This window comes from Amblyomma mixtum, chromosome 2, assembly GCF_055824585.1.
Source record: "Amblyomma mixtum isolate Tamu chromosome 2, ASM5582458v1, whole genome shotgun sequence".
Classification (NCBI taxonomy): domain Eukaryota; kingdom Metazoa; phylum Arthropoda; class Arachnida; order Ixodida; family Ixodidae; genus Amblyomma; species Amblyomma mixtum.
Genome location: NC_143013.1, coordinates 234130468 through 234153289, shown reverse-complemented (window position 1 = coordinate 234153289; position 22822 = coordinate 234130468).

Genomic DNA, 22822 nt, shown 5'->3' with positions numbered 1-22822 from the left:
GAAAGAAGTGACGGTTATGTGTTGAATTGAGCTATGAAGCAATGCATTTCCTTAAAATGAAACGAAGAAGAAACAATCCCTACATCCAGCGCCTCTTTACTGCGTTTACCCTCCGTAGGGCAGAGAGTTCTACTGACGACGCCAGGGAATACCAAGATGATGCAGATGGGACGTTAGAATGTTGACAAAGACGTTTCAACATGCCGGGCTATAAATACGGGATAACCATAAAGCACCCCATACACAAATCGCTGTGGTTAGCATAAGGGCCGTGTTCCATCTCTGCCATCCGTTTTCCGCACGGACGCAGCAGTGAGTCACTGACTACTAAGAGCTGAAGTGTGCTAAATGCATATATGCGTTAAGGCAAGATAAGAATAACAAGAAAGTGGCTGCCTGAGAGCACGAGTATTTCAATGAGGCCAAGCTAGTGTATTAGAGAAGAAAACCAAACTTTGTGTGGCACGTGAGACTATTATTTGAAAATCACATACAAGAAACAGCCCCACGGGCAGGTGCCCGAGTGCGGTCAAAGCCGTTCCCCTGAACTCGAAAAAATTGATAACATGTCAGCAACATGTTTGTATTAACCATAAACTCTTAGTTTCAAGTAATACCTTTTCTGAAACGAAATGTTCGTTAATTTGCGCTAAAGTTTATACTGCGCAGCGGCAAATGCCGCCATGCAAACTGAGTCTGCGAGAGTCGGATGGCAGCGTTAAGACTTGAAGATGTAAGACAAGGATACATACAGGTGAGCTTTACTGCAGATAACGTATGTACAACATTATGTACAGCGCGAAAAACTAAGACAGGGGAAGAAACACGCAAACAAACTCACCAACAGATACGTGCCGTGCAACATGGGGGTTGTGTACAGAATACCCGTATCATGTGGGAAAATTTATTATGGGCAGACTGGAAGGTGCCTCAACGTCCGCCTGAGAGAGCACGAGAGGTCGCTGGGGACGTCTGCCGCGTTTTCTAATCTTCTCTGCACTGCCGTGACTGCTGTAAGCAAAATGACAGCGTGTGTACTTCTGACTTGGGGCGTGCTGACGTTGTCTTCAGGCACAGGGATCAGAAGTGCCGGGAAATAGTAGAGGCGTATCTGATCGCCACATAGCGCATTCCATGCGTTGCAAAACCTTCGGTGGCGTTACACCAGGTAGAACTGGATTATCTTGATAGTACTGCGGCAGTGCAATGAGGCTAATGCGCACGTGTGGTTTTGTTTGCAGTTTCTGTTGTTTTGCTTTTTTTTGTTGTTTCATGTTTTGTGCGCCTGCGCGTGTTGGGCTGAAGCCTTTATAACCACGAGTTTCCTAATAAAATTTTCAGTTGATAGTCAGCGCTTGTTTCTTTGCGTGTTTCTTCCCCTGTCTTAGTTTTTCGCGCTGCCATAATAGACAGTTTCAGACAAGGTCAGACAAGGAGTGTCTGACCTTGTAATGTTGTTCAGGTTCCAGATTTTCGCCCACTCTAGCCGGACGGCGCGGAGCCACTCCCGGCCCTGTAGAGGTGGTCCCTTGTGGTCTACGACGTAGAGTGGAAGAATTGCAGAATGGTCGCCGTGCTGCACGTTGACCGAAGAGACCCCCTGGGGTCATACCAGTGCTCCTGTGTAGGTACGAAGTTTAGCTGTAGTAGGCTCCAGTACAGCCGAAGGAGAGAGCTGACGGAACTGCGTCTTTGACATGACGGAAACAGCAGCTCCAGTGTCCAACTCCATGTTCACCAAGACGCCGTTGATGGTCATCAGTACGGTGACAGGGTCGCACGGAGCTGCGGATACCCCGTTAAGACTCAGGGTCGAAGCTTTCCGAGACACAACTGTCAGCATCTTCACATTCTTTTTCATTTGCTTTTTCTTGGAAAAAGTATTACCACTGCTTCTGCAGGCTCTCAGGATATGCTCCTGTTTGTTAAAACTGAAACAGGTGGCGTCCAAGTGAGGGCATGCTTCACTCGTGTGTTTTGGCGAACCACAGCGAAAACAGCTTTTGCGTGTTTTCTGCGCTTCAGCCTGCACCTTGTACACATCGCTGACTGCGGCGTCTGTGCCGCGTGCTTCAGCAGCACTCTTTTTAGCCGCTTCCATTGCAAAAGCCCTCTCCACCGCTTTCTGGAACGTAAGCTTGCTATCTTCTGTGAAAAGCACTCGCTGAATGTCTTTTCGTAGCAGGCCACACACGAAGCGGTCCCGAAGGGACTCGTCAAGGGCGCTTCCAAACTCGCATGTTTGCGACAGTTTACGAAGCTCGGCAGCATAACTAGATATGGATTAAACGTAGAAAGTTGGGCTAGTTGGTTGGTAGTACTATTGTGAGACATTCCAGCGGCTAAAAAGACAGGGACGAATGTAGACGAGACAGGACGAACGCCGGCGTTCGTCCTGTCTCGTCTATCTTCGTCCCTGCCTTTTTAGTCACTGGAATGTATCACAATAGTACTAGATATGGACTCGCCTTCTCGTTGACACCTCCGGTGAAACTTGGCCCGTTCTTCTCATGACGAACGGCTTCGGGAACAGGTGGTCGCTCAAAACTTTCTTGAGGACATCCAAACTTTTCGTAGAAGGCAGGTCTGGAGCAGTTAATGACTTCAACATCCCGTAGGTCTTCGGACCGATAATGCTCAAAAAGGCGTGTACCTTGTCGCCGTCGGGTACTCCGTTGACAATCAGGAACGACGTAAGCCGCTCTTCGTACAAAGCCCAATGGCTGGCGGACTCGTCGAAGGGTTCCAGTTGGCCCAGTCGCCCAGCGAAGTGCGTCACTGCTGCCTCGGCCCCAGTCATGACGACAGTCACCGGCTCCGCACACTGCAAAAACGATAGTCTTCTTCACGGAGTGAAATTCGGAAACACTTGCCTTCCAAACTGAAGAACGCCGTCTTCTATCCCGTCCTCGTCGCCAGGTGTTGTGATGCGTGGTTCATGAGACGCGCGCGTTCATGCGAAGGAGCAGACAAATTTCCAGGGGGCTAACGCGGCGTTTATTCCCGCATGTTCGTCGGTGCGTGGCTGGCCGAGAATAACCCACCCGTAGGTTGCGGCGCACGCCTTTTATTCGTTTCTGGCGCGCATGCGCATTAGCGACGGCGGCGATAGCCGGACACCACAGATATTGCTTTCGCAATTACCGGGCTTAACCAAGCTAAGCCACCGCGAATTTTGTTACCACACACTATAGAAATATGGAATAAAGTTAGATGGTTCTCGCGTACAATGCCGACTGATCAATCTAATATAGAACTGCCTACCGATATTACTTTCGTCGTTGTATTGAAATGCTGCGTTACCCACTCCTGCTAACTCTTTCAGAAAACAGACGGCAGTATTTCTGAATATATAAAAGCCAAATCAGCTACGGTCGGGCATTGAAATGCGGGCGTGCAATTTTCGGATCTCCAGCTCCACTCTCAGTTCACCAGGAAGGCTTGATCCCATTCAGGAATCGGAGCCAGCAGCGCTGAAATGTATGCTTCATCGGGTATACAGCCTACGCCCACGAGTTCTCCCGGTCGAAGCTCCGCTAGATTTTGACTTGTGCGTCCGCCAGCTTTGTTCAGCTTCGGTTGCCCACGATCGGAGGCATCACTACAGGTCCCCACACCTGAGGGTCCGGCCCACTCGCTGTCTCTCTGGTTGCGCTTGCAAAGCTCGGAGGCCCGGTGTTCAGTTGTGAAGATGAAGAGGCGAGCAGTAAGTACGAAAGAACTGTCTGCTCCGCAACTGAACAACACAAGATAATATTTGCTTGGAACTATGGAAAAATGAGACGAGGCCTACAACCTGTTTTGGTTTTCGGCGTCCCGCCTATGCCTTGTAGTAACTAGAACTGGAATGTAAATGTAGGCTTTGTAGAAGGCGACGCGAAGGGATACCACGTGGTTGCTGGAGTGAGATTAGATCGCACATGTATATTTTATCACGCCCTCGTTGCCAATACAGTAACCGAAAAAGTGCGCCACATACGATTCACTGTGATTAGCTTGCGCACGTGGATGCTGGCACTCGCATGTGCCAGAGACTTGGGCGGAAGAGGGCTTTACTAGCTTTTGGAGCTAAAGTGCATAAAAACCACAGACACGACGACACGGAACCATAAGCGCGAACATGTGACCGCCTGACAACATGATAATTGCGGTAATTCCACGCAACCGACAACGCACAAATAAAGAACGGGTTTGGTTTTTGTTTAAATGATCGTATTTGGAGCCACGCCGATGTTCTAGAGTGGAGCAAAACTCGTTTATTCAAAAAAGCTGGATTAAAACAGGAACAAGCCAGGAGACCTGGTATGTTACCGCCAGGTTATAATTATATTGAAAACAAAAAATAGCGCGCATGGACAGTATATACAGTATATACAGTATATACAGTCTAGCCCGGTTATAACGAAGTCGGCGGGAATCGAAAATCATTTCGCTATATCCGCTATTTCGTTATATGTGGACTACGAAAAAAATGCAAACATCGGCATACCGATTTATTGCCGCTGAAAGAAGTCGTCGAGCGTCCCCTGAACACGTTTCGCGAGTGCGGACTTGAGGATTGTGGCTTCCATACCATCCAACTGCGAACCAAAGATCTGGTCGAACTACGCGATAAAGCGATAACGATAAAAATGAGCCACGCTTCCAATATGCACAATGCTGCCGCGCTTTCTCCCTGCCTTGCACACCGCGGCACCGACATAAAACAAAGCGCGCGCTGCCACACCTCCTGCAGACTGCAATGCAGCCGTGGCGCCGACTGCCTGGGAGAAATAGAGAACCGAGATTGGCCAAGACGGCCGCTCTCTTCGAAGTCATCAAAAAAAAAAAAAATCGTCTCTGTTCTTTTTTACATTTTTCCCTTGCGCGGCGTGCTCTACCGCTCTACGCCGTGACGCCGTTCAAGAACGGCGCAACACGAGACCGGCGTGCCATGCGATGCAGTGAAGCAACCCCTCGCTCCGCAGGAGAGCAGACGACGCCACGAAAGGACGCCGTCAGCCGAATTTTGCTCTTATTTTCGCTGAAAAAATCGCCTCAAGGACGCAAAAATGTGTTGATTGGCAGATTATTTTTCGGTTGGTATTAAATCTTTTCGTCATATCCGCTGCCGCGCTCTTATTTACTTCAATCAAACCGGACCCAAAATGTATTGAAAATGCATAAATGGGAATGGGAAATTGAAATCCCTTCGTTCTAACCGCTATTTTGCTATAAGTGGCTTCGTTATAAACGGGCTAGACTGTATCTATATATGCATTCTTCCTATTACATGGCACCTTTGCGACACAGCGCTATTTGTCCCCGCCGTTCTCCTTAGGCAGTGTGCGCCGGTTTTTGCTTTCAAGACGGACTACATCCAACTAGCATATATCAATAATCAGAGAGGTTGAACTGGCCAGAAGAGCTCAGCTTAAACTAGCAATGTGTAAGCAACAAAAGTGCCACTAATCCCCGCTCTCTTTATTACTGCGTCGTCGTAGCCTCATAACTGCAAACCGGGCCATGCAATATTAAGCGGTATTGGGCGAACTACATTGTTTGGACTCCAAAATGCAAAGAGAAAATCTACACAGCTTAGTAAAACTGCATGTATCGTACCCACACGGAAAAATAACTTCAAAACAACGAATGAAAAAAAAAAAACAAGCTACGAGCAACGCAAGACGTTTTTAATGGCTCTTATTTATAGAATTCGAAAGCACGTGCAAAGCCCGGTGCGCGCAAAAACGCACTTATTCTTAATCCGCCCGGAAACAAATCATTATCTAAAACAAATTGATGTTCTGGGAGCAAACTAAATTGTGAACAATTCGCAAATACCGGTACTGCTCGCTCCCGGCAGAAATGCGCTCACTCTTACACCACGTCGGAACAGAATATTGCATGAAACAAATTGACGCACGAGGCGCAAATGAAATTCTCATTGAAGTTCCAAAGCATAATCTGCCATCTCTACACTACGTTATCTTACCGGAACTACTAAATTGTACTCCACCTACTCCACCTTGGGGGATTCCCCTAAACATTTGACCGAAATTGTATTCAAATGCAGAGAAGGCAACAACCTACCTTCTTTTTCCTGTCGAGATTGTTTGGAACCCTTTCTTCTTGCAGTTGTTGGTTCGCGGCATGCTGGCTTGCCGGCCATTCCATTGCCACCACAGTGCCTGTATCTGAGCGACAAATACTTTCGATGAAGAAGCCGTAGCAACAGGCGCTTGCGAATGTCGTGATCTAGCTGGCTTTTCTGTTTTTCTTCTATTATCTCCTTGGATAAAGCTAGAAGGCCATCCAGGTCAATCTTCATGATGAAAGACACAGGAATACCCTCGGAAATGTCGCAATCAAGAACGCAGTGCGCATCAAATGAGACAAAGAACGCTCAGGTACGACAACCCAAGTCACACATTCAAGTCTTGGATCTCATCACGTGTCCGAGAAAGGGTCGCTGGTAACGAGAGTGATTCGGGGCTGCACCAATAGGCTTCACCTTCTGTGCTCAAGGGTGAGAGTGTTGGCGCTGGGAAGCCAGAGAGATATTCGCAGCACATCAGTGTCGTGACGATACCATGTTTTGGTTAAACTGATGACATCAAACGATACCGTTAAGCTTGCCAAAAAATGAGTCAGTTGATCAACTTTGTTTCCAGCTGATTGCATGTTGAAATGAATTAACATGAATTTCTTATTTTTATCTAAGCCAACATATTTATTAAATTGTGAGGGTGTGTAATGAGGTGTAGTCCTCGATCCATTTTCCAGAGGCAAGAAAGGAAGAACAACTCCTGTGTGATGAGTGATGACGCCGTATTACGTCATTTTAGCAAATCGGATTGACTGCTTATCCGAATGATATCAGAAGTCTCTGTTCTGCGTGCGAGTATGCTGCCGTTTTTTGTCCAGACGTACTTCCAAGACGTTTCCTTTTTCTTTGCAATTGCGGCACCAAGAAGGTGTTTGTTGTCAGGAGTCAAATGCTCATTGACATAAATCCGTTGAGCGGGACCAGTAAAACCAATGTCAGTAGCTGATAGGGTTGCCTTTTTTGCTGCCTCAAGAAAATGGTTTCTCTTCGTACGGGTCGTGAATCTGACAACTAGGTTAATGTCATTGCTGTTCTTGGTTTTAACGCTATGCGCGATGTCAGTGTCTGCCAGGTCAAGCGGAATATGGTGGACTATGCGATTTGCAAGGCTACCTCAGCAGCTCTGTCTTTAGCTCTGAGTGGCAAGCCCTTTATCTCCACATTGTTCGACCGGCTGTATTGCTCCAGTTCAGCAATTCTCCCTTCAGCTTTAGTTAGCCTCTCTGTTAGATCCTTGTTTTCCTGCCTTAAGACAGCACATTCCTGCTTTGTCCTCTTGACCTCGGCACTCAGAGTTTTCAGTTCTGATAGAGCATTTTTGAAGTCATCAGCAGCGTCAGAACAAAAAGTTATGCTCTGGTTCATTGAGCGTATTTGGACACGCATTTCGCGTTTGAAATCTTCAATGGCTTTCATGACATCAGCAGTGGATGTCGACATCGTCAACACAAATCGCAGGACACTCAGTCGGCAGTGGCAAATAATGGAATGTTTGATCTTGTATAGGTAAACGCCTCAAAGCAGGTGCACTCACCTATGAGGCACACAGCAGCATAGGAAGCCGTTTCCTGCACAACATGCCACCGCCAACTGGATGGCAGATCCGATGAGGGGATCCTTATGAAGCCCGGGCAGCAGGTGACGTCACGACTGCGTCTGTGGCTGGCAGGTCTCGTAGGCGTTGTCATTACGACGCTCTCCCGCACGAGTCTTCTTCTTGAACAGTTCGCTGGTGCAGTTGCGTGAAACCTATGAGGCACAAAGCAGCATAGGAAGCAGTTAGTTTCCTGCACAACGTGCCACCGCCGACTGGCGGTGTTTTTTTGTCACTGGCAGCGCAGCCAGCTCGTACACATGTTCTGATCCCACTGCCGGCCGTGTCGACCTCGCCGCCCTTTACAAAGCACTCCAGAGCGTCGACGCCGCCCTTCTTCCTCCACTCACTGGAACATCGCCCTCCCAGTCCGAATCCACGATAGCGGCAGTAAACGAGGCAACCGGTTTCCCAGGACAGACGTTACCAACTTTGGCGCTTTGTCTGTACGTATCTTTCGTGGCAACACTAAGCCACTGGGATGTAGCCAGGGTCGTCCAGCTTGTTTCGCCTGCCCGATGGCTCTCCCAGACACTGTGACCTGATCTTGACCGGCTTCTGAAAACTGGTCCATACTGTTCTTTTTTTCACATTTTCCCCTTCATATTAATAGTACCTTTTGCGCAAACCCCGCGTTCGCGCTTGCTGGGGCCCCTATAGCGCCACCGCTTCTGTTGACGTGATGAAGATGGCGAGCGCGGGAAGAACGGAACAGTTCAGTGGTCCGCTCTAACGGGAACCATCATCTACAGCTGCTCGGCGCTAGCCGAACCACTTTCCCTTGAGGCACGGCAGCAGCAATAAATGTGGTGCCGTCGCATCTTGTAGCACGGTTGTACCACGCATCTTGTACGGTTTCTAAGTGCTGCGCGATGGTGACCAAAACAATGCGCGGAAGTCATACAAATAGCTTAATCGAATTCATAAAAGTTGTTGCAGCACTCAATTTTTCTACCACTGGGATAGACAACGCGATTTTTTTCATAATGTGTCTAACATTATCGTCCAAGCTACGAGGGGCTCGAACTTCCAGACAGATCTTAATTATGCAGCTTCAAAACGCCAATAAGCATTCTCGCCTATGAACGCGGAGGGCGCATTGTATCATTTCTCGAAAAACGGATAATCAAGAGCCATACAGGTTGTTTAAAAGATTTATTTCAAATAGCATGCCATCATACAAACAAGGGATCACATCATTAAGCATGTGGCACCTTTTCTCAGGTTTAATTAGCGTTAAAAAAAGCAAACATTTTGTAAACGATTCCCCCAATGAAAAATTTGATTATCAAGAATGCGTGTAGGTGTGGACATTTCTTACATTTGCTGGAGGAGAAAGCAGGTGCTGCGCTTCGAATAGTATTGAAATTCAAGCATGCATTCTTTGCATATCTTGGTCAGCTTTTGTTTAAATCGCCAATCAGGGGGGATCCAAGCCCGAAATCTGCGTATCCTGCAGCACATCGCAGATTTTGTTGTAGAGCCACTCCCAGTCTACGGAATCGTCGTCATCATTGGGAAGGTGTTCTTCTTGGTTTGCGGCCATCGAGCCAACCTCCTTTAACGTAACTTGTCCAGGATTGTAGACCATACAGCCGTTCACCACTACCGAGGGGCCCGCCTCTTCGTTGTCGCCGAGGTTGGGTTCTTCTTGGTTTGCGCCCATCGAGCCAACCTCCTTTAACGCAACTTGGCCAGGATTGTAGACTATACAGCCGTTCACCACTGCCGAGGTTGCGTTCTTCTTGGTTTGCGCCCATCGAGCCAACCTCCTTTAACGCGACTTGGCCAGGATTGTAGACCATACAGCCGTTCACCACTGCCGAGGGGCCCGCCTCTTCGTTGTCGCCGAGGTTGGGTTCTTCTTGGTTTGCGCCCATCGAGCCAACCTCCTTTAACGCGACTTGGCCAGGATTGTAGAACATACAGCCGTTCACCACTGCCGAGGGGCCCGCCTCTTCGTTGTCGCCGAGGTTGGGGTTTGGTTTGCAACGCTTGGGGGCCGGGGTGTCATCTGCCAACAGGAGAAGCGTAACATTATGAACAGTATAGCAGCTTGGGACACAACGGAACTAGACGTCGCAAACATTGTTTAGAACACAACATGCTTAGAAAATTTCTGTGGAGGTCTCTTCCTCTATGCATCCCACGTTTACACGGTAATGACCATAAGCATATAGCAACGCTGTGATATGGCATCCAGCAGACCATCATAATGCATATGACGCGTTCTTGGTAGTGAGACTAGAATGCAGATTTTACATTTTTATCGTTTCCGCATAGTATGCAACCGCGAAAAGGCGGGAAAGATGACTCGACGAGGAAAATATGCACCGCACAGCTTTGCACATCTGACATGGAACTCCCGCGTGGGCAGGAAAGTTCCCCATTGATTGTTGAATTCAAGCAAAAGAGAGTGGATTAAACGCAACGCTTTGTTACTAAGTGCACTCAGCTTGTAAACAAACAATCACAACTTCATATTTCTGTGCTATCTGCTGGAACCCGCCCTATGAAATCTACTACTCAGTTCAAGGTTGACCAGCTTAAATCTTTGTATCCCGAAACAAAAAATACAAAGTGAGCCATGCGGAGCAAGAATGCAGTCGAAAAGGCGGGAAATTCTGAACACTAGGTTTTTCAAGACTTTGCAGCTCAGTCAACCTAGAGTAATGGATTAACGCAAGCGTTCAGTTGTTACAATTTGTTGTTGGCCTTATGCAAATGTTAAAAGCTTGGGCTGCACGGGTAATTCAGAGCGCGGGTTCATGGCGGGATGGCCAGGGCCAAATTCGAGCGCCATCTGATGATCTATCAGAGGCGCCATAAAGCTATCCGGAACGCAGCAAAATTGAAAATCTTAATTTAGTGGAGTCGGCGCTTCACTCTCTTACTCCATAGAATGAAGTCACTCGCTGCCGCTTCGCAGCGCACTCGCGAAGGGAACCAGTGTCGCGATGCGCCCCCGCAGCCGCGGGAGCCTTGCATTTTCATAAGCGACTATAAATTACTTCAATTCCTTTGCAGAAAAGTCATACGAAAGAGCCATGACAATTTTTTTTTCAAACATGTATTTCGCATAAAACGCAAAGTGCAGAAAAGAAATCACAGCCTGAGGATATTCACAAGAAAATAACAATCTACGAGCAAGAAAAGACGTTTTTAATGGCTCTTTAAAGAATTCGACAGTATATGCACAGCCTGGTGCGCGCAGAAATGCACTTATTCTTAATCCACGCGGAGAGAAAACATTATCTGAAACCAATTGCTGTTCTTAGCTCAAACTAAATTGTGAACAATTCGCAAATACTGCTAATGCTCGCTACCGGCAGAAATGCGCTCACTCTTAAACCGCGTCGGATTGGAATATTGTATGAAACAAAATGACGTACGAGGCGCAAACGAAATTCTGATTGAAGCTACAAAGCATAATCTGCTATATCTACACTACGTTATCTTATCGGTGCTAATAAATTGTATTCAAGTGCAGAGAAGGCAAAAACCTACCTTCATGTTCCTGTCGCAATCGTTTGGAACCCTTTCCGCTTCCATTTGTTGCTTCGCGGCTCGCTGCTCTGCCGGCCGTACCATTGCCACCACAGTGCCTGTATCCGAGCGACAAACACTTTCGATTAAGGTTCCGTAGCATCAGGCGCTTGCGAATGTCGTGGTGTTGCTGGCGTTTCTGCATTTCTTCTTTTTTCTCTTTGGATAAAGCGAGAAGGCCATCCAGGTCAATATTCATGATGAGAGATACAGGAATACGCTCGGAAATGTGGCAGTCAAGAACGCTGTGTAGCAAATGCGACAAAGGACGCTCAGGTAAGTCAAACCAACTCGCGCGTTCCAGGCTTGGATCTCTTCACGTGTTCGAGATAGGGTCGCTGGTGACGAGAGTTATTCGGGGCTGCACCAATAGGCTTCACCTTCTGTGCACAAGGGTGAGAGTGTTGGCGCTCTCAAGTCAGAGAGATAAGGGGACAATGGGAGTAGTTTCCTACTGATACTTGGAACCGGAAACCAGAGGGATTAAGGAGACCAGACCCCTCCTCTTTCTCGCTGCTTCCTTTCCCACATACTTAAAAAAGGAATTGGCTTTTGGGTATTTGAAAGAGGGGGAGGTAGAGGAGGTACCACCTCGGAAACAAGGTGCGATGAGAACCGAAGCTGGAATTTGGAAGCAAGCAGATGAGTCAAACTGGCGCTGCAGGGATCATAGCTTGGCATTCTTGTGACGCCACATGGCTTGCATGTAGGGAACTTTAAAGCGACAAATAATTTATGCGTGCGACCCTGTTCTCCAGATATTCCCTTTTGTAAGAAAGGGTGAAAATGGATATCTCTGTTAGGATCTCTGCTTTCTGTCTCCTAATTGACGGTAATGGAGCAAGTGTAGCGCATCACCAATCCATGTATAAAATTAGAAATATCTGCAGATTATAGCAAGAAAACGGAGAGCTAAGTACAGCGTGGTCTTTTGACTCTGTACACTACGTCTGGAAAGATGCGGTGGCGTTAACTATTGTACCAGCATGTAAGTGTGTTGGATACGGAAACTGCTGGTGTTGGACAGGCCACTTCCGGCCGCCTGGTTCTAATTCACCTTGGTTGATATGTCCCATTTTCCTAACGAATTTTACTCATCCACAGTGCAGCTTTAAAACTGACTATAGTTAAATTTCATTGACAATTCTTATTCGTCTTAATAGAGCGTCGGTCCTGTGTATTTGTGTTCTTGTCAAGTGTGTTAACTAAGCGCTAGCAAATATCAATCCAAACGCTTTCCAACTAGCCCAAGTTTCCGCCTTAATAATCGTCTTAATAGATTTGGCTCAACCCTAGTGCGTCCTTAAGCATCTACCCAAGCAGAACAGGCAATCGCCCCAATGTTGGAAACGTATGGCAAAGGCCGGTCCTGCATGGGACCACGGAGAAATTATTGTTGGCTTGGGCAGGCTCGTATTTGTACTATGTAACTTTAAAATAAATAATTTTATTCATTTGCAACATTGGGCCGAGTACCCGTGCCGCTTGGGAACCGCGTCCGACAGCGAAAATGTATACTTTAATCCCAGAAATGGGTATATTTCATGTTACCATGGGCTCTCATAGCGCCGCATGCGGTATTTTGTCGCAGCGTCTTTGCCCCGTGCGTGTCATGCTAAGAGTAGGCGCAATTCTATCAAGATACCCTTGTTCGCTGGCGGGTGCGGTGAGCAAATGCGTACTCTATCACAGGAAATGCACCTGCGCCATTTCTGGTTCTGTGAAAGTTAGGGCAAAGTTTTTTCAGATTCGAAACGAAGACCTGTGCACCAGAGATGTTGTAATATGTTGGTTATGAAAGGAAAAAGCTTCCACAGAAAACATGTTTCTTGACGGTATTTCCCGGAAGAAAGGTCAGGGAAAAAGTTCCTGTCAGGAAACGCCTCTATCTTGGCATACAACTCAAGAACGCTGCTGCTTTTCTCTTTCAAAGGAATTCCATTCATTGACTTCGGCCGATTCTCATGAACCTGCTAGGGTGACAACACAGAGAGTGGCTCTACAATAGAGAGAGGTTTCTGTCCGGGACAATGGAGTGAAGGGATTTGCCCGTTCTCTACTACTCCCTGCTTTCTCCTATTTTTTGTTACGTTGCTTGGCAACTTTCTGACGTGATTGACTAACTATTTGGCTTCCATGTAACGTAATTTCAGATATACATTCCGCGGGCTGTGCAATTCTAAAGGATTAAATTTTTCGCTTTGAGCACCAGTTATAGGCGCGGACGCTACACTATCTTATGATATTGCCGGATATTGCATCGAAATTCCCTACGCCTATTGTATTACGACGTTATACTTCCGCTGTGCGTGCAGGTACATTCTTATGAGCCGCTCGCACATGTTGTTCCTAGTGCCTATATGTACCGGGCGTAGAAAACTAATGAACAAAAGTTTTCTCAGAAGAGATTGAGCCCTGCTGACAGGTGCCGACTGCATATGGTAAGTTACAAATTTACCAACGTCCGGCACAGATGTACTGTTACACGTGTAACTCTTACACATGTACTATCCACAAAACTCGTGATGACGATAGCAAGCTTAAAATAGAGAACGTTACGTAAAACATTGCTGAGCACAGGGGTCCGCTACATTTAAATATATCATGAGCACCACAATCAAAGCATCTTCAACTATTCACATTCAAAGCGCACCTCTAAAACACATATCCAGAACCTCCGTATACAACTTGTGCCCTTTTTTTTGCTTCCTTGACACCATGTCGTGAGAGTGTACGGTATTCTATAGCGACGACATGGTGCCGGCTTTCAACCTTCGCCTCACAGTGTTCAGATCATCAATTGATTTTATAAATCTTCGGACCGAGGAGTGCCGTAACCAGTCACACTCTCGCGTCTAACCCAACCGGGATAACGCAAGAAGAAATCTTCCTCCAAGACCTGCTCAGTCTATACGACCACTCCGTTCTAATCAATCACTTTATTCTCGATCCACAACACCAAGCTCCAAAGTGGTTTAAAACTATTGCACTTGGGAGAACCGTGCAGGCTCAAGCTGACACTGCACGATTTATGTACAGGGGCATTACACAAACGATTGCTTTTCACTTTTCGCACCGGCGCATTCATTGCCCGAGGTGTAGCTGCTTGTACTGTGAGTGCCGGGAACGCCGTTAGACCGCTTCGGAAAAAAAAAACCGCGTGGGGGCGTCACTGTTGCTCAATAACGCGAATACAGAGGCCCACTTGCCTACCGCCGCCATCATTTTTCGTTGGGCGCCCTCCATCCGTTCATTTTGTAGTGGCGACCACTTCGGAAATTCCTCTGATTTGATTGCGCCATTTTTTTTTGCTGCGAGTGCACTTTGCCTCCCGTTTAGCTCCGCGAAGCCTTCCGTGTCACTCGGCATGCCGTAGGACACTCCCAGCAAGTGCACTTGACTTGGGCGCTTGACAGGGGCTGGTAAGTTTTGTTGTAGTTTTGTATTCCCAAAACTTTTGTAGGCCCCTGTGCATAAAGCCGTCAAGGCAAAGCTTCATGCCTCCTGTGCTCGCCTTATTAATATGAATTCTGAAAATAAGTACCGCAGCATTTAAATCAATCCTGGGCCCTGTATACGACTTTTAGCTCTCTGCATACTGTTGCACCACGTCTGCTAACCCGTACACTTACTTTGCAAGTACTGGTGGAGGCACGAAGCTGCTGTCTCCAAGAGCAATGCATAGGCGCTGAACATACCAACTTCTAGGTATTGCATGGGCTCATGTGATAGCACGGTGATAGTGTACAGGACGTGCACAGTGCTTGTATCATTTACCTATACATAGAGGGTGTCTAGCAATAAAGTTTCGGTTATCAAGTCAGGTGTTTTCTCAATGATCCGATACATATAAGATATATCTTTTGTACAGCTGCTTTCTGAAGTTGCCATTTTCTGCTTGTATTTAGCTTGGATCCATTGAGTATACCAAGGTGTCCTTCTCGACTTGTGTTGTGTTGAAAATCGGCCGAACATTAAGCGATAAACCACTGCCATACTTGCGTTGCGTTGACTATACCGTTGCGTTTACGTGTCAGTGATTCTTTCCACCGTCAACGAACTTGGATCCGCTTAATGCGTGGCGGCCGAATGCTGTAATCACTGCGGGTTTAGAGACAGTTGATGACAATCATTTCGGGAGATTTTTTCGTAAATAGCATATGGGGACGTTTTTTTCCGGAACCGGGGTTACGCGACCAGGATGCACAAGGTAGAAAATGGCTAATGTGTCACCCTCCTGCTGCTCCGCAAAAACAGCGCTAAGACGAAGGACAAAAAGAAAAGAGGACAACAGGACCGGCGCTCACTATCAATTGAAAGCATTATTAGAAACAACACGCAATATATACTCCATCGACAACCAAGAGCTCATGGCAACACCAAAAGCTACAACGTTACATCAATCACCTGGATCAAGATACTTTAGTTCACAATCATGAACTGTTACAGAGGGGATGCTCATGCACGAGTGACTGTTTTTTTTGGATAAGATAGGCTTGACTGATCTCCCGAGTTAGTTACTCTTTGTGCTTGTAAAGGATCCTAGTTTCATTAAAAATGGGGGTACATGATTTTTCAGAAGAGTCTGGTTAGTTATTCTGGGAACAGTTCCTGTAATGCAAGGCCAAGTTTGATGATCCTGTACAAGCACAAAGATAAACTAACACGGAAAATCAGTGAAGCCTATCGTATCCAAATGAACAGTGACTCGTGCGTGAGCATCGCCTCTGTAACAGTCCATGACTGTGAACTAATTAATCTTGATCCAGGTGATTGATGTATCATTGTAGCTTTTGGTGTTGCCATGCGCTCTTGGTTGTCGATGGAGTATATATTGCGCGTTGTTTCTAATAAAGCTTTCAGTTTATAGTCAGCGCCAATCCTGTGGTCCTCTTTTCTCTGTCCTTCGTCTTAGCGCTGTTTTTTCCCAGCAACATGTACCAACTAGCTCAACTCTCCGTTTTATTGCTGTCATCCTGCTGAATACCTTAGAAAGCTACTGCCTTAAACATGCAGATAAGTTGCTTTATTGTATGGAAAACAATTCCTAGGCTGCGAAATTTCATTTAATGTCCATGGCCCACGCGTGTTTTTAACCACTTTTAACCATAATAAAACTAAAACAACTAAACATAATGAAGAATGAAACGGTGGTTAACATGGTCAGCTCTTCCTCCTCGCAGCAAAATCTGACCTATAATATCCCACCGTGCTCGAAGCGCTACTTCCGACGACCGCAGAAAATTATAGCACGATGCAGCAAAAGAGAGACATTTATTTTTCGCTGCTGCTTCTTGTTCTGTTTTTCCCCTTTATTGCGGCATTTATTTCGTATGCTTTCCGTGGATCTAATGCAACTAATATGTTCAACCTGAAGTACACAGGAACCAATAGGAAATAACGATTTATAGAATCAAACATTATTTGGCTGATTCGACTCTGCATATAGCATACAACAATGAGGAAGAGATTTGTCAGGAATAAACGCGAAAGGCGCTCATGCCTGAGCCAGAGAGGTTCCACGATTTCATTATTAGTTTCCAAATATTTGTCCGCGCGCATAAATAGCAGGAATCGACGCCATGCGAGCGATAACGAATTATTTCGCGATTCTTTCGAGTTGCCCCCGCCATTATCGCACACTATAATTCACATGAAACGCCACTTAACGTCCATTGATTGGTTAGTTTATTTGTACATTTTCAGGGATAGATATCGCCGGGAAGAGGAACCTCGAATTTTTTCTATAGTCTAATTCGCTCCTATGGACAACGAGAAAATGTTCCTTCTTATCAAGCCTGAAAATCCGCAAGGAATAGACAATACAGATAAGAAAATTTCCTAATCTACAAGTTTACATACCTTACGGCCGGAAAGGATCAACATATCCAGAGGAAACTTCTAATCACTCGCATTCCGGTACTGGCGTAATTCTTTAATCAATTCTTGCGCATGGTCAGAGCATTTCTTAGTACTTCATACCATGGCTTATCCTTTCTTTCACCCTACCGTTCCACCACGACCGGTCCTTTCTCACTGCAACGACATTTCTTTTTCTCTCTCTTTGTTCACCTAACTTCTTGATGTCATTTCTCACAATTGCTTAGCTTCCATATTCCTGCCTGCACATCTTCCTTTTACGCTTTCTCTGAACTCGCCCCAACTCTTGCTCTTTTTCCTATGTTTTTTATTTTCTTCGGTATTTTGTTTGGTTAGGCTGACTAAAACCTTATCTAAGTTATTGAGGTCATCGCCACAAGTCGCAAAAAGCCGCCTCTCCCAGCTGGACAGGCAGCCTTTCAAGCCGCACCTTATCTCTCCAGGCTCCGCACCTTCGGATTCTTTTCTGCTGAACTGGCTTCTTTGTTTTCCGAATTTTACAGATCAACTGGTTATCAACTTTGCAGCCAACATGCCTGGGCAAGATTCTTCCTTCCCATCCTCACAATTACATTCCCACTTCACACCATCCTCCTCCTCATTGGGCTTTCCTCCTCGAATGATGACCCACTTTAAACTCCGCCAATCATACACGTTTTGCCCAGCAGCAGGCAAGTCCTCCTGTCGAAACTTTGACAACCACCCTGAGGTTTCCCTTTTCTTGTACAGTTTGCGATTTATGCTTGATCGTATTTGGGCTATGGTACTCTACATGGCTCTAGTTTGGGAATATTTTCTCCTAATACTTAAAGAAGATTTTTTGTTCTAGCGTTTTTTTCTGAAACCATTAAAACATGGGCGCAGTTTAAACTAGTGAACCTATGACTCCAATATTAGTAGAAAACAACATTTATGTAAATAGCCTTGTGCGCATAACGTAAATGTGTCGCAGCTCTTGGCGCCCACTCACAGGTCGACCAAGTCGCCACCCTCGGTGTAACCGAATGCAACCGTTAAAAAATAAAAAAAAACATTGCCGACATTGTGATTCAAACCCGCGGCGTAATAAACAGGTGAGCTTGCCCATTTCCCTCTCGCTTTTTTCAAGTTGCGAAGCGTCAGTCGCTTATTTCATCTGTGCTGCCTCTCCAGACTCTGTTGCCGTGATGCGCACATGCCGAGCGTTTTGCGCGGAGCTGCCGTGCTGTTGGGATGTACAGTTGTTTTCAAGTGCTGCTTTACTAGGGTTTTTTTTTTCGCTTTATTGCGACATGCTTTCGCTGGATCCGTTGCACTTACTATGATGCACAGAAATCGATAGAATGCAAGGCTATACAGTGTGAAATGTTATTTACAAGTTTCGCCACTGCATAGCGTAAACGAACACTGGGCGGTGGATTTTCTGGAATAATGGTGCAGCATCCTAAGGACTGAGCCAGAGCATCTGCGAAAATTCCCCGACGATGAGGAAATATTTTTAACTCTTTTAGAGCTCAGCCGCATCGTTGTCGAGCGCACCATTTTCAACGAATGTCGTTTCACTTCCATTAATTGCTCAGTTCATTGGTGTATTTTGCATCTTTGCAGCCAGAAAGTTCACCGCCGTGTAAGGAGAAGCAGAAAGAGTTGTCTGCAGTCCATTTAACTCCTCGCCGTGAAGTAGAATTGGCTGTGTAATCCTTGCTACGCCTAGAATAACTCAGAGCAGGAATGCATGACTGCTGCTCGCTGTTTCCGCTTCCTAAGTATTCCTTGCCTTGCTCCGCCTCAGAGGTAAAATATCTCGCCCGACGCTTCCTTTACCAAACGTATTGCTGGGCTTCTTCTGTACTAGATGTCTCAATAGCCGTTTCCGAAGACGATCGAGTTCTGTGCGGTTGGCTGCAGTAATATATGAAAGGTCCCACCGATGTCGATGCCATTAAGTTAGGGCATAGGAACATAGAGCATGAAATCTTCAGACGTGAGCAGGCGTGTGCCAAATTTGCGGACACGTACCGTCATCAGAGCCCTGAACGCCACTGTTGGGCAGAAGGCAGCGTACAGCGAGGGTCTTGACAGCGCACGGCCTGTGCACACGCGCTGGCAGCTCCAACGGAGTTCCGCTGCTTGGTCATATAATTTTCGTTTGGATGCCGTGATTGCGTGCCTTTGCTTAGCTACCGAAGATGATCATTTAAATTTCCTGTGTAGTTGGCGCATTTGAAATGGGCGATGTTGAAAACAACTCAAGAAACCGGGAACGAGATTTGTTTTATAGCTCAGCTCTTAAGCGCCCATTGGCTGGTCGAGCGGCGTCGCCGTCTGCATAAAAAATTCAGGGGGCACTTTGACTGTCTAAAGTGGGTAGAGGCGGGAGCGTTTTCCGCACCACCTTCGCTGTTTCTGTGGCACCGGTGGCGTCACATAATTGACTACTAATTACTAAGTGATGACAAATCACTAATTAATGGTTAATTACTGATTAATGCCTGAATACTAATTAACTGCTAATTAATGACGCGCAAGCTTCGCCTTTAGGAGTGGAACGCGACCGCGCGTTGTAGCGCTGCCAAGGAGTCCACGGAACACCACCCGTTCAGCGCGATGCCTTGCCCTTTGAACGCAACGCTTTTTGAGGAAAGGAAATGGCGCAGTAATTCTCTGTCATCTCGGTGGACACCTGAACCGCACCGTAGAGGAAGGGAGGAAGTGGGAGTGAAAGAAGATAGATAAAGAGGAGCCGTAATGAAGAAAATGAAAATTGTATTTGAGGAAAGGAAATTACGCAGTAACTGTCTCACAAAATTCAGGGGGGCACTTTTTGACCTAAAGTGTGGTCACTGATGCCCATAAGAGTGGAACGCGACAGCGTCTTGCAACGCTGCCAAGGAGTCCATAGAACGCCATCGCCCATTCGGTTGTACGCCTCGCTCGTCAGTAAATTGGATTTTGAGGAAAGGAAATGTATCTGTCTCTCATTTGTCGGTGGACACCTAAACCTCGCGGGAAGGGAATGGAGGAGGATGAGAGTGAGTGAAGACACCGTATTCACTAGACGCGCCTTTGTTCATTCCAAACCATCGAACTGGCATGGCGGAGCGGATAGCATGCTCGTCTCTCACGCCGAAGACCGGGGTTCGATTCCTGATCTCGACCAATTTCTTAATCGGTTTTATTTATTTATATGGCCTGACTAGTAAAGCTAATTAGGCTAATTGGGTAATTTAGTAGTTAACTAAGCTCAGCCCCACTAAATTGGAGCATCACTATACGATCCCTTCAATTGGTTGCATGGTTACTAGCCAAAGTACAATTGGCCCCGTTTGAAATTCGCGCACTGTGACGTCACGACCGTTTCCACCAATTGAAAAGCGTGACATTTTCTGTCGACAACTGCTGCTTACAACGATGAGACATTAAAGGCTTCCGCCTTAATAGAGAGTGCGACAGCTGCGCCGCTCGCTCATAGATGGCGGCGCGGGCACATGAGGAATGTCGACGCAAAGTGGAGAAAGCGAAGTATTGAACTGACAAGTAAATATGTGGACAGCAGTTGGGGGGCGAAATCAGCAATTACCGGTGTAGAAAAAGGCTAACGAAACAGAGATGGCTGTGCGCAAAAGAAGGATGCTGACGGAATCGGCACAGGGAACATTAATAATGTTTGAGCAGGTCAAGTGCCACAAGATGAACCCTGTTCTGCGGGTTTCAGTGAAGGGCTGCACCCTACAGTTGAACGCAGCGGGCATGATCTATTGAAAGCAGTGGGATGTACATACAGTGAAGGAAAAATTGGTTTTTAAGCGAGTAAAAGTAACCAAGAGAAGGTTATGTGGTTGGTGGGTAAAATAAAAACAAGCCACCAACCAATTTAAAGGGTTCAGCCCGATGCCTCCATCTAGGGTGCGCCTGGGGATCAGAGACGTCCAGACGAGGCTGACAAATAATCTACATTCTTTCAGCAGGCTTATTGAAGATGTTGTTACATCAGGCATATTAGTTCAGAGCCGACTACGGTGATGAAGCAAATACCTAATTTCAATCGTTTTCAACTATTTAAGAAGAAAGAGCAATAAAATGTTTTCAAAGCGTTTATTTCGCATTGTGAAGATTATATTGAAGAAACATATTCTGAGGGGTGGCAATGAACGCTACTCTAAACATGTGATTTGTAAAATGTAGCCAAAAGGAAGAAGTTGAGCACGAGTAAAATGATAAAGGCGTATCCAAGTGGATATTTGTCAGCGGACACCAGATTACTTGAAAAAAGAAAAAGTCACCTATCGCCTTCAAAACACCCTTCTATGTTTGTATGTTCCGAGCCAATTAGCACGTTGCCGGCGTATTTTTTTGCAAATATTTCAGATGGAAACGCCACACAATTTCTCTGAAACAAGTATTTAACTTATTGCTCACCCACACCAATGAAAAACTGAATCGTGACGGTAACATATCTGCAGCGAGCTTTATTTATTGTCGCTAAAGTAGGTGATTTTTACATCTGACCAAAAAAAGAAAGCAGCCATTGTCTCTAAACAAGGCTACTGATAATTAAAGGGAGTGCAGTAGCATCTTCGGCAAGCTAGGAGGTTTCACCTCTTCTCAAACAGTAACTTTCGCGAGAGATTATATGAATTCGCGCTACTTTCGGAAGCTATATCCAAAATTTTCGGCTGACACTAGCTGGGAAGCAGCATCAGCAGAAAACTGTCAAGAAGTGTCAATGCGTTGTCTGCATTTTGTTCTTCTTACCTTTACTTTGCAAATATTCATACTCTTCTAGTGACGTCAGTTACCCGAATGAAAGGAACCGGGACATAAGATTGCGCATGAGTATCTTTATTGAGATGCAAACAAAAAGCACGCCTGCAAATGATACATCACAGTATCAAGACATCACATCGGTTTGTGAGCTTAATGTATTGCTCCTTGACAAGTGGGCTTGGGGAAATGAGGGAAACAATGAAAAAGCTGCAGAGCGAGTAATACATATGAAATTTTCCGTTTCGACATTTGTCATGCAATGGAAATGGCGATCTGCAACTGCTTCAATCGAAATGGCAACCACGCGTTGGCCACCGATCACTCGTGCTGAAAGGGCAGTATGGATCTTACTTCCGTCTAGGCGCGCTTTCACTGCTCGAGGAACGAAAGATCCGGGTCCGGAACTGGGGCGTCCTCCGGCAAATCGAAAGAATTTTGGTACAGCCAGCTCCAGTCCATGGGCTCCTCTTCGGCTTGACAGCGCTGCATCTCTTGCTTTCCATTTTTCGGGTCACCCTTCGTCAGCGTCAGAGCGAGGGGGTTGGCTCCTGCAGCGCAGGTCCACCTTGAAGATGGGCCGGCCTTTGGCTCGCCTCCACAAGTCGGTTCCGGCTTTAGCTTCTTGAAGGTTTGGTGTTCATCTACGAAGATTAATAGACGAACCGTTAGAAAGAAGTGACGGTTGTGTGTTGAATTGAGCTATGAAGCAATGCATTTCCTTAAAATGAAACGAAGAAGAAACAATCCCTACATCCAGCGCCTCTTTACTGCGTTTACCCTCCGTAGGGCAGAGAGTTCTACTGACGACGCCAGGGAATACCAAGATGATGCAGATGGGACGTTAGAATGTTGACAAAGACGTTTCAACATGCCGGGCTACAAATACGGGATAACCATAAAGCACCCCATACACAAATCGCTGTGGTTAGCATAAGGGCCGTGTTCCATCTCTGCCATCCGTTTTCCGC